This window comes from Gracilinanus agilis, chromosome 3 (genome assembly GCF_016433145.1).
Source record: "Gracilinanus agilis isolate LMUSP501 chromosome 3, AgileGrace, whole genome shotgun sequence".
Classification (NCBI taxonomy): Eukaryota; Metazoa; Chordata; class Mammalia; order Didelphimorphia; family Didelphidae; genus Gracilinanus; species Gracilinanus agilis.
In genome coordinates, this window is record NC_058132.1 from 671,847,487 (window position 1) to 671,861,116 (window position 13,630).

The 13,630-nt window shown below is 38.1% G+C and overlaps 1 pseudogene; it reads right to left on the reverse strand.

Moving 5' to 3' along the window:
• Positions 1 to 208: 208 nt before the first annotated feature.
• LOC123243540 lies at positions 209 to 368 on the reverse strand (annotated as a pseudogene).
• Between the last annotated feature and the right edge of the window lie 13,262 nt (positions 369 to 13,630).

Here is a 13,630-nt window from a genome sequence, read left to right on the forward strand (position 1 = left end):
TGAGCACCCTAGGTTCAAACCTGGCCTCAGCCACTTCCCAGCTGTGTGACCCTGGGCAAGTCACTTGACCTCCATTGCCCACCCTTACCAATCTTCCACCTATGAGACAATACACCGAAGTACAAGGGTTTAAAAAAAAAGTGGGTGAGCAGCCCTGAAAGGGGGGCAGCAAGCCCTGATGCCCAACATTTAGTCCTCCTTGTTAATAACTAGTCAGTTAGTTAGTTAGTCCTCCATATACTTCTTTGACTGGAACATAGAGTGTGTAAAATGGAACAATGTGAAATAAGACTAAAAAAGTCTTCAATTAGCAATAATCACACCTCAGTTAAACCTCATTGGCTATGATACTGTCACTGCACAAAGCTTGAAAGAAGACTAGAAGACTGGAACCACATTCTGGTAAACCTCAAAGAGCCAACCTGTCATCTTTGAATTTTAGCCTAGGGAAAATAGGGAGCCACTGGAGGTTTTGAGTAGGGGAGTTTTTTGGTCAGGCCTGTGTCTTATAAAGAGAATTTTGGCAGTTACATGAAGGATAGATTGGGAAGAGTAACTAGAAGCAAGCAGAATGACCAAGAGGCTGTTATAATAGTGTAAGCAAGAGGCAATGAGGGTTGGAATTCAAATGGCAGCCATGCAAGTAGAAAGAAGGAAATGGATATGAGACAGAATGAAATATTTAAAGTCAGAATTAGTAGGAAGAGCCTGAGTTCACCTTCAAGTGGAGCAGAAAGATAGGGAGCCAAACCTTTTTGTTGTTCAGTTACATCCAACTCTTTGTAACCCCAGTTAAGGTTTTCTTGGCTAAGAAACTGGAGTGGTTTACCATTTCCCTCTCCAGTTCACTTTACAGATGAGGAAACTGAGGCAAACAGGGTTAAGTGACTTGCCCAAGGTCTTCAGATATTAATTGTCCCTGGATGGATTTGAATTCAGGTCTTTCTGACTGAATGCATGGCCTTCTTCCCTTGATGCCACCCCGCTGATCTCTTTTATCTAAGGAGAATGTAAGCTTTTCAAGGGCAAATAACAGGTTTGTTTCTCTTTGTGTTCCTAGCACCAAGGATAGTTCCTTGGCCACTAAATGCCAAGGCACAAAATGAATGTGAATTGATTGAATTTGATGACTAAATTGAACTGGATCCCCACCCCCTTACTAGGTTGAGGATGGCTGCTGCTGATCTTTCCCTAAATCTTCTCTTCTTCAGTCTAAAATGTTCCAGTTCCTTTAGGCGATTCACATATGATGCTCTATTTCTCTTATCATCTTGTTTGCCTCTCTCTGGACATTCTCCAGCACCTCAGAGATCTTCCTAAAATGAGCTGACCAGAGGAGAAGACAGAGGTACAGATGTGAGACATATTTGACATTTGGACTTCATCAGTGCTTTCACATGCCTATCTTGATCTTTTCCTTGAATGGCTTCTGCTGACTATAACTCTGATGCTCAATGATCTCCTATGACTTTGGAGAATTGTCAGTGAAATAATGAGTGGCTATTTCAGGTCCACCCACAGAAAGGTCCTCTGTAATTACTGAAGGTGCTGTTATTTATCACTCTCTTTGTTGCTATAATGACTAGAAAGTGGGGGATCTCTAGAAAAAGAAAGGAAGGAAGGAAGGAAGGAAGGAAGGAAGGAAGGAAGGAAGGAAGGAAGGAAGGAAGGAAGGAAGGAAGGAAAGAAAGAAATGGAAAGAGAAGGAAAGAGAGAAATGGAGGATTCTAGGGATAGACACAGGCCTGAACATGAAAGGCCCTGGGTTCAAATCTGGCTACAGATTCTTCCTAGCAGTGTGACCCTGGGCAAGTCACTTAACCCCTGTTGCTAGCCCTTATCACCCTTCTGCCTTGGAACCAATACTTAGTTTCAATTCTAGGACAGAAAATAAAGGTTTAAAAAAAGAAGAAGGAAAAAGAAGAGGTTGGAGATTTTGGAATAAGTAATGCCAACTTCATTTAAAGATATTACATGATATGTCAGCACTAAATTATAGAAGTCTCAGTATTACTAGATGATCTAAAATCCATCACCTTTGAGAAGATGATATACACAGATTTTGCTTTAAATTACAGAACACTCCAGATTTTTCATTACAGTAAATATAAAACTTGTCTAAATGTTGCCTAAAATTAACCTCCCCACAATCCCCTTATAAAATCAGGAAAAATGACCAAAAAAAAAAGTAACCACTGTTGGAAAGGCCACTGTAGGAAGATAGCCACCTAATGCATTGTCAGGGGGAACTGTAATTTGATCAAACCATTCTTTATAAAATTTGGAATTATGAAAGAAAAGTCTTACCCTCTGAGACATCTCACTGCTACTGCTGGACTTCAACAAGGAAGTCAAAGACAGAAAGGTCCCAAACATATCTCAATAATCTAAGAACAGCTTTTGGAGGTAGGCACACACACACACAACTCTAGAAAATAGTGCATCCCCGCTGGCTGAGAAATGGCTTAACATATTCTGGTGCATGAACTAACAGAATATATTATTTATGTATTCTAATTATATATTATATTTAAAAACATATTACATATACATATATAGGAATATACTTATATATTCTACAAATAGCCCTCTTTTTCTATTCTTTGCATATTACACTTTCATATTTAAGTTTTTTAAAAGAAAAAATGTAAATATTTTTAAATATAATATTTTTAATATATGTGATTGTGCTTCAAGTAATTGCAAATAAGAAGAATTTAGACAATCATAGAAAGATTTATGAACTGATAGAGAATGAAGTCAGCAGAACCAGGAGAATAAGATACATAATAGTCAGAATGAAAAAATAAACAAAAATGAACACCAACAGCTGCTAAAGGAATCCTAAAACTCTCCTAAATCCTAAAAACTGCTAACAGAATACTAAAAGGAATCCCAAAACTGTTCAAAGGAAGCCAAACTCCAAGTAAATGTAATGACCAGAATTGGTTCTTGAAAATCAAAAAAGAATCCTGAAACTGAATTAGAGTGAAAGGAGCAGAACAAGGAGAATGTTGTACACAGAGACTGATACACCATGGCACAATTGAATGTAATGGACTTCTCTACTAGCAACAATGCAATGATCCAGGACAATTCTGAGGGACTTATGAGAAAGAACACTATCCACATCCAGAGAAAGAACTGTGGGAGCAGAAATGCAGAAGGAAAACAACTGCTTGATCACATGTTTTCATGGGATATGATTGGGGATGTAGACTCTAAATGATCACTTTATTGCAAATATTAATTATATGGAAAAAGGTCTTGATCAATAATACCTGTAAAACCTAGTGTAACTGCTCATTGGCTCTGGGAGTGGGGAGGGAGGAGGGGAGGGAAAGAACATGAATCTTGTAACTATGGAAAAATATTCTAAATTAAATTAGTTAATTTTTTTTTTAAAAAAGCTTCATTGCAAAGGAAGGAGACTAGAAGTACCAAATGCCACTGGCTTGACCAGACATAGACATTGATTCAGTTGGTTTTCCTTTATTACAAAGAGGGATTCTATGGTTGAGGGCAAGGGAGAAGCACTACATCTAAAAATAATGGTGAATAAAAGGAGAAGGCATTAAGAAAACATTTTAAAATGTAATTAATGAACATTTACTGTAATTTTTGCAAATTACCCAGAACCAGCCCATTAGCCTTTCTACTCTCCTCCATGTTTTATACAGACTACCCTGTTGCTCATAATGTTTGTATTGGGGTCCAAGGTTTGTTTGGGGTGGGGGAAGTGCTCATAAACACAACTTGTTTTATTTGAATTTAGGATGGATTAAATTTAAATGTCCCTTCCCCCACCTCCTCAGCTTTCTCTGTTGTTTCAGATGACAAGAAAGAAGACAAATTGGAGATTGTAAAGAGTTCTGCAGGGGAAACACTGGGGATATAACCACCTAATTATGAATTTCCTGAATGTGCAACATGACCAGCAGCAACTGGGCATGATTAGGATGGTCGGCTGTGTCTCCAGCTGTTTCCCGAATACAAATCTTCAGGACCATTGAAAGAACATTTTCCTTTGGACTGGTTTTAAGTTTTAACATTGAAAACAGAGTTGGATTGCTAACTTTATAAAAGGATAGATTGGGGAGAGAGAGAGAGAGAGAGAGAGAGAGAGAGACAGAGAGAGAGACAGAGAGAGAGACAGAGACACAGAGACACAGAGACACAGAGACAGACACAGAGACAGACACAGAGACAGAGGCAGAGACAGACAGAGAGAGACAGAGACAGAGAGACAGAAAGAGAGAGAAAGAACTTTCTGCAGCCAAGAAAGTTTTCACTTAATGTCTGAAGCAAATGTAGTCAGATATAGGTAGAAAAACCCAACCACTGTCAGAGGCATGGAGGATGGGGCAACTTGGGCTAGAAATAGATGCTTTAATGGAGGCAGTCATAAACTGATGCCTCGTTTTGGCAGAATTGTCTCAACTAGTGTCTAACCAAAGAAGTGATACTTAAGGCTAATTCTTGCAACTTCATAGACTGGGAAAAGATTTGTGCTCTTTGCTGAGATTTGGCCATCTATTTAGAAAAACCTACATGAAGGAAAACAATGTGAAAAATGGACTGTCCATCTCTTCAGCTGGTACCCAAACTATTACAAACCACAGGGCTCCTGATAGGCGAAAAGACTGAGAAAAAAAGGCTCTTTTTAAATGCTTTGATTTGTGCTTTCTGAGGCTACAATTAGATGGAAAAATACTTTCAATTTTTACTTTGAAATACTTGAATTGCGAGTTCTGTCTTTTGCCAATTTATGCAGTTGAGATTTGGAATGTACAGGATCATAGGGACTCACACAAGGACCAATACTAGAAAGTCCAAATATAACCTGTAAAAATCTCTGAAGATTTTTGTCCCAACTCTGTGTCACACTAATCACCCATAACAAGGCTGGTAGAACCCCTGAGTGGCCAGAGTAATTAATGTTTTTTCTAATGCTATGACTTCAAGCCCCCATTCCAGTATGTTGTCCCCAATATCAATCACTGGTAATTGCAACCCCGGAATTATTAGAGCAATTAACATCAATTCACTTTATTAAAGGAAGATTGAACAACTCAGTATAGCAAGAAAAAGTATAAACATTTACATCCAATAACTGAGTGGGGAATTCATTTTCCTCTATCTCACCCCAATCCTGGAGAAAGTGGACTTCCAAATGTTACATAATAATGGATAAATCCATTCCTCTTGTAGGACCCAGGATACAGGGTCAATCCACTACTGGGTTGGGACCTGGATGCTCCTTGGGGCTGTGTTGAGATACTGGAAAGTCAAACCTGGACCATAGCTCATAGACCTCTTGTGGCTCATTCTGTCTATGTTTCAGAACTCAAAAGCTTGCAGACTATTCTGATACCTCTTAGCCTAGAAGCAGAAAAGAGTAGATATAACAAAACCTGAAGCCTCAATAGGGCCATGTTCTCCTAGTGTAACAGCTTGTTAACAGTGTGACCTTCAATAGTTGGTTGAAGAAAACAGAGTTATCCCAAAGTCAAAAAGTCTAAGGTGTGTATTTACTGATGGAGAGAAAGAAGAAGCTATGATACCTGGTTACACATATTTGAAGGTCTGTTGAGTGAAAGACTGAGTATACTGTTTCTCCTGGCCCCATAAAGCAGGAATAAAAGTAGATCCACAGTATTTCTGAGTTAAAAGGGACCTCAGCAATCCTCCACCCTGTCCCCAACTCATCCTCCAACCTTTGCTTGAAGAACTCATTAGAGGAAACAGACTATTTCTCTTGGCAGCCCATAAGAAATGGATGTGATGTTATCAATGAAAATTACATTAAAGAATATGAATTAGCATCCACCCACCTTGCTCCTCTAGGATCATTTGGCCTCTATCTCACTTGTGTGCCTTTCTCTATTAGAATATTAACCCCTTGAAAGCAGAGACTAACCTACTTTTATATTTATATCCTCATTGCTTTGCACATAATAAACACTTAATAAATGCCTTTACTTCATCATTTATCCTTATTAAAGTCTATATTATTAGATTCTAATGTTCTATTTTGTTGAGATAATTTTGGATCCTTCATGTATCAACCAATGTTTAGCTTTCAAGCTTGGTGCCATCTGCTAATTTTATAAACACTCTATTTATACTCTTTTTTTTATTTTTTTAGGCAAACAGGATTAAGTGACTTGACCAGGGTCACACAGCCAATAAGTATCTGAGGCCAGATTTGAACTCAGAAAGATGAGTCTTCCTGACTTCAGGTCTAGCATTCCATCTACTGTGCTACCTCGCTGCTCCTCCAACCATATTTTTTACCAAATCATTGATAAAAATCATATAGTTCAAAAAGGATTATACAGAAAATCAATTAGACTGAAATATGCTTATCGAAATATATTCTTGTGGCATTCAACAAAGGACCTATAGTTGTCTTTAAAGAATTAATGACTACCTTTTGGATCTGGCCATTTAACTATTGCAAATCCTCCTAACTTAACATAAGAAGGGTAGTAGGATTACTTCTAGGGGCTGGCATAAAGAACTTGAAGGGACATAATATACTTAAAACCCAGAACTGGTTGAAGACTCCAACTTGACTTTTCTAAGCTCAAGCCCCAGGGTCTCGGGCAGTTTCTGGAAGGGGGAGTGAGTCCTATCTCTTGTAACCTAGAGCATGAGCTACAGTCCATCCACTAGAGTGGGGTGGACTGGCCAACGTTCTGCCCCTGAGGTCATAAAAGCCAGGGCTCATGCTGACAAATGGAAGAAGCAGAGTTCCGAAGGTAGACAAAATCAGCAACTCCTAGTCTTTGATCTAGACTCAACTTATCCCTGTCTTATTCATTGCAAACACAGTCTGAGTTGGAGATCTTAACTTTTTTGTGTGTAACGGGACCCTTTGACTGTCTGGTAAAGCCTATGGACTCCTACTCAGAGTAATGTTGGGATGCATAAAATAAAACTCAGAGGATTATACAGAAAATCAATTAGGCTGAAATATGCTTACCAAAATATATTTTTATAAAAATTTAATAATATATTTTATGATATAAATATAATATATAAATAAAAATAAGAGACAAGTTCATGTATCTCAAGTTAATAGTCTAATAGTTTATAGGGAAAAGCCCACCAGGATGTAACAGAGGCCAAAAGGAGCTTGGCTGGGCCCTCCACAGGTGCTGTTCTGAGGGGCTTCCATTGAACCCTTGGAACTGGAAGCAGCTGCCCTAAAGCTCCACATTTTGCACAAGGCTACTGAAGTAGACAGTACATATAGGAAACAGCTTAATAGGGATAAGAATCAATGGCACCAGTCACTCCACTTTGAAGTAACTGGCTTAGCCAGGTGAGAACACTTGTATTGACCAAGTAATTAAATAACGGTTTTAGAGTAGGTATAAGAAATCCTTAATAGACATTGTATAAAATAAAGGGCCTGAATTCTTATTGGCTAAGAAGACTTGGTCATGTGCTATGGGTCTTTAATAGTAGATCAGTTTGGAGCCCCCAAAATTCAAGAAATCTGTCGGCTTAATGATGGGGATTTTTGCCAAGTTCCTGAGAAAAAACTTGCTCAAGGAGGAGATGAGAGAATCTTGGCTTCCATGCCATTCCCACCTCTGCCATCACCCTCCTTGATCAGAGGAAGGTCTTATGAACTTCAGAGGGTCAAGGATTTTCGACTTTTCATCAGCGTCCTATTTTTCCAGTTCATTAGGATATAAGATCATTATTCGCCCAATTAACCAAAGCTCATCATCTCAACTCCTCCCCCCATATTCACATTTGCATCACCAGTCTACTGCCAATTTTTGTCATTTCTTCCTTCGTCGTATCTCTCCTATAACCACCACTCTGGTTTAGCCTCTGATCATCTCACACCTAGACTAAAGCAATAGATTTCTAGTTAGTGGGACTCCTTTCTTCAAGTCTTTCTCCATTACAGTCTATGCTCTGTTCAATTTACCAAATGAATTTCTCATTATGTCACACAAATAATCAATAATCAATAAATTCCAGTGATTCTCTATTTTAATAATGTATTAATAAATAATAATCTTTACATTTAAATTTTAAAAATCTTCTACAACCCGATCAATTTGAATCTCTTCATCTTAACCTGGTCATTCTTTCCGGAATGCTCACATTCTTCTTTCTTCTGCATAGTCTACAATTCAGCTGCTTTGACCTACTTACTGTCTATCCTACAAGGTATTCTCCCTCAAGAAACTATGACTATTCTCTGGTTGGCCTCCATATTGGTATTATTCTTTCTCCTCACTTTCATTCCCTGTTTTCTCTGTCCCTCAACATTTAGCTCAAATCCTATATTTCCCTTCCTAACTCCAGGTGTCTTGCCTCCGAGTTCATCTTCTAATTACACTGTATACGGCTCATGTGGATGTTGCCTCCTTCATCACAATGTAAACTCCTTGAGGGCAGAGAATGTTTTTCACTTTCTCCATATTCCCAGCTCTTCCACTGGACCCTGAATGTACCAGGGTGAGAATACATCACAGACTTTGGGAGGGCATCTTTTATATCACTGACTTTACACTCCTGAGTTGTTCTTCAGTCATTCCTATCTGATTCTACGTTACCCCATTTGGGGTTTCTTGGCAAAAATACTGGAGGCTGCACACTTTGGGTATGAGGAGGGAAGAGAAAGAATCCAGGTGAGTAGCATGGTTGGATGGACCCAGAAGCTGAGCCCCTGGGTGTGTCCTTCATGCCTTTATTTGTGCCCAGATGTTTTTTTCCTGAGGGTGTCTCCTCCCTTAGCACACACATTCTTTGAAAACAGTCCCAGGAGCATTGTGGTGTCTAGAGTAATTGGGAGGGAAGAGGGTCAGATAATGGCACTGTGAACAGATGCTGGGACTTGGAACAGGATAACAACAAGCCCTCCTAAAGGATGTAAATAATTTATGCAAATTGACATTATTTTGCCTCTTTTTTCTAGTGGTTATCCATTTTGGCCACTCTTACTATTCAATATGAATTTTTTTTTCATTTTCTCTTTTATTATGAACTTAACAATCATCCAGAAACATTTGATATGAATTTTAAAAGCCTTTTCGATTCAAAGGACCATTTATTCTGAGCTAATAGCAAACTTAGAGGTTATCTAATCCAACCCTCTCATTTAACAGAGGTGAGGGTCAAGTGATATATTCAACACCCCCTCCCCACATAAAGTAAGTGATAAGGTACCCAATCAATAATTTTCATTCTTAGGTCTTCAATGTGTCATGGAAAGGTTCTTCAGACTAGAGATGCTACACAAGATTCACATTTGGATAAGTTGAGGAAATCTGGTCCCAGGTAAGACACTGGACTTGGAGAAAGTCATGAATTCAAATCTAGCATCAGATCCTTGCTAGCTGATTGACTCTAGGCAAGCCATTTAATCTATGTCAGTCTGTAAAATGGGGACAATAATAGTACTTATCTCACAGAGTTGTTTTGAGGATCAAATGATATGACACTTAAAAAGTATTTTGTAACTTTAAAGTCCTATGTTTACCTATAAGTTACCAAGATTAGTAAAACTGAGTCCATTCGAGAGACTAGAACAAGTAGAGCATTCTAGTACACTTCTGTGTGTAAAAAGTAAAGGTAAAGTGTAAAAGGAAAAAGATAAGACTGAAATGTGCCAGAGAAGGATATCAAAAAAGGTCATCAGTTGTAGAGATATCCTGGAAAAGAAGACCAAGGTTGGGGGAAGTCCCAAGAAAATGTCAGCTCTTTTCCCAACTTACCTTCCTGATGCCTTTCTACCCAGTCACCATAATATAATTTGCCATTTTATTCCTCAGATATATCCAGTCAATTGAATTAAACCTCAACCACAGAGAGTTCAATATAAATAAAAAGTTAGGCAGAGATCCCAAACTCTGCCTAAATGATAGGAATTTTCCTAACTGGGGGCTCGGAGCAACTGTGATTAAAATCATAATTTTTTTGTCTAAAATATGCATCTTAAAGCCAAGGAGGAAGGACTATGTGTACCACAGGGCCCATTATATTGCTCCCTTGGCTTAAAATTATATAATCATTATAACAAAGCATTGCACATATAAGAAAGTTGAAATGTGAAGTGACAAGGAGGAAGAAGCAGAGCTAGTATTCAAACTTCCGATTCTATACCCTCCCTTCTTTCCATTGGATTATGTTGCTGCTGGGCAGCGAGGTGGTCCAGTGGTTAGAGTTCTGAGCCTGAAGTCAGGAAGACTCATCTTCATAAGTTCAAATCCAGCTTCAGACACTTACTAGTTGTGTGACCCTGGGCAAGTCACTTAATCCTGTTTGCAGGAAAATGAGCTGAAGAAGGAAATGGCAAACTACGATAACATCTTTGCAAAGAAAATCCCAAGTGGGATCACAAAGAGTTAGATGCAGCCGAAAAATGACTGAACAATAACATGTTGCTTCTACAAATAATAATAGCACAAATTTATATGGCACTTTGCAGTTGAGAAATACTTTGTATAAATACCCTACTTGGTTCTCACAACAAGGCTGTGGGCATGGGTGGGCATCGAGCCAGGTGCCATTACACCCAACCCACACTCCATGCATGACTGTGCCTAAGATGTAGCAGGCGTGGTTAAGTATTCTTACCTCAATTTTACAGTGAGGAAACAGAGATTCAGAATAAATTCACAAAACTAATATGTGATGAATCTGGAACTTAGGGTTTTTAGATGTAGCCCACAAATTTTTTTAAATAAAAAACCAGGCTGATTCCTTAAAAATATTTCTTTCTGAAATTAGATTTAGGAAGTATCTCTGAACTTTATAGTCCATTATATGTATAGTATATGTATTATAACTCTATCTTTGAATCTGAAGTATTAGACTATATGTATATGTACAAATAATAATTTTAGAAGATATTACTTTTTAATTATATTAAAGCAAATTCTGCTCAGTACTTTATCCCCTGATTTTTATTTCTGTGAAATTTTAGGCAAAATATAATTCTTATGTATCTGATTTATTTATACATTAAAATACTGTTTTTTGCAAAAAAAAAATCATTTGATATTCCCAAAGCTTTCAAATCCTCTTATATCTTATGTGTGTGTCTCTCCTTTTTCTCTTAAAAACAGGAAGTTTTTGTATTTGGGATTAGTCGTTGCTATTCTTATGTTTGTTTGTTTTACATTTAACCCCTACCACCAAGAAATGACTTGGGATTTCAGAATGTGTCTTGGGTCAAACCACACACTAGTAGTGACTGATTGGATCTGTCATAGCAGCCGCCATCTTAACAATAGAAATGAATTAAATCAGTCTGATGAGATTACATATGTAGACTCTGCTCATTGGCAAGAAGGAAAGAGATCTTGACTCTCTAAGACCTAGTTAGCATCCGAGGTGAACAGAAAGGCTTTAGACAAAGATATGAATTAAGGAGGAAGCGTCTTGGAGAGGCAGTGAGGTATAATGAATAGAATGCTGGAACTGGAATCAGAAAGTCATGTCAGCTCTTACTAAGTGCCAAGCACTATGCTGGGTGCCAGAGACACAGTATGGAGGCAAAAGAGCATCAGCTCTCAAGGAGTTTACATTTTCTTTTAGAGATAACATGTACCCATTTAACGATATACCAAATAAATTCAGTAATAGCTAGTAGCCAATATAATAGTTTATGTCGGACAAGGTATTTTATACATACTATCTCATTTGATCTTTACAACAGCCTTGGGAGGTAAGTACTACAATGATCCCCATTTTCAGATGAGTAAACTGAGGCTGAGTTTAGTGACTTGTCCAAGGTAAACAGTAAACATCTGGGTCAGACCTTGAACTTAGGTCTTACAGACTCTAAAGCCAACACTCAGTCCTCTGTACCATCTTGCTCTTCCTAGCTAAGTGTATAAAAGCATCAAAAAAGAATTTTAAATGAAAATAACTTAAAGGCTTGAAAATACATAAAATTGAATTGGATGGTACTTATAGCTACAAAATTCTAGGAGGCAGCAGGGGAAATTGAAGTGTTATCAAAGCAAAAGTTATCAGTAGAAATACATCTTACATATATACATATGTGTGTATATACATATATATGTATATTCTACAAAGAAAACATATCCTGATATACATAGTAAGAGTAATAACATTAGAAGGGATCATAGGGGCCATCAAATCTAGCCCCTTCATTTTACAGATGAGGAAACTGAGGCCCAACAAAGGGGAGTCACTTTTCCAGGATAACACAGCTAGGAAGTATCTGAGGAAGGATTTGAACCCAAATCTTTATGGCTCCAGGTTCAATGCTCTATTTGCTACACCACATTGCCTCTCATAGAGACCATAAACTGAGGTTTATTCAATAAATCATGTCAGTTTTAGTCTGTCAGGCCCAACAGCTATGTCTATGAATCCAACACAGAATTGATTCCTATGGACTCCAATGATCTATTTGTGGAATTCTTTCTTCCTTGAGTTTTAACTCAGTTCTCAGCACCTCTTATTTTCACACTCTCTAGCATAAATTTAATCTTTCTCTCTCTCTCTCTCTCTCTCTCTCTCTCTCTCTCTCTCTCTCTCTCCTCACTCCTCAATATCATTCATTCATACTCTTTCAAGAACTAGCTCTCACCCACCATTGTCAAACCACAGGAAATCTCAAGCGGTAAAGAAATATCTTGATGGTCCTTTACAAGCTGAGGGATGGACAATTTACAGGTTTGTGGCATGGTATCTCCCCATTGGCTGTCTCCTTTCTCTCAGCAGTCCAAACCTTACCATCAGTTTGCTTTTATTCCCATTTATCAACATCATCATTGCTTTTCAGATCTGCTGTAATTCTGGGTTCTTCTATGGTCCGCAAAAAATCCATTTTGATGCTTTGTCATGATGTGGCGATCAAATGACTCTGATTTCACAAGGTCTTTGACCAAGAAACTCAAATTCAGGCAAGTTCTAATGACCTAGAAAGCCCTCTTGCATGGGCACAGAAACTGTCTTAGGTCTAAGACTAGCCTATATTGATGTCGGAAAGATTCATGAACAGCAGATTAGCCAGTAGGTGACAAATTCTTTAGCTTTGAGTACCCAGAAAAATTATTCAGATCTTCATAAAAATCCTCCATTTTCCTTCTTTATCAGCTAACATTTTACAAAAGATTGATTTATGTCCTTAAACAACCAAGCATTTATTGGGAAGGATCCATCCCTAGGCTTCATCCTGACCTTCCCAAAAGGACAAAGTCTTCTACCTAAACTACCTTTAGAAATGTCCATATCAAAGAGGTCTTGATCAATGACACATGGAAAACCCAGTGGAATCGTGCGTCAGCTATGGGAGGGGGGTGGGAAGAGAGGAAGGAAAGAATGTGAATCTTGTAACCATGGAAAAATATTCTTAATTGATTATTTAATTAATTAATAAATTTTTTTTAATGAACTTGCAGTAATCTTTGTGTGCTGTTAGTGAGCTAAAAGACTGAGATGCTGAAAAGATTGAGATGCTAAAAGATTGAGAACTGAAAGAGGCAAACATTCTGATTTTCTGAAAAGAAGGTGCTATCTCTGGCCCTGGGTCATTTACCATCTTCATCAGTGGCTTGGGAGAAGGCATAGATGGCATGCCTGTTGAGTCTACAGATGTCACAAAGCAAGGAGCTATATCAAA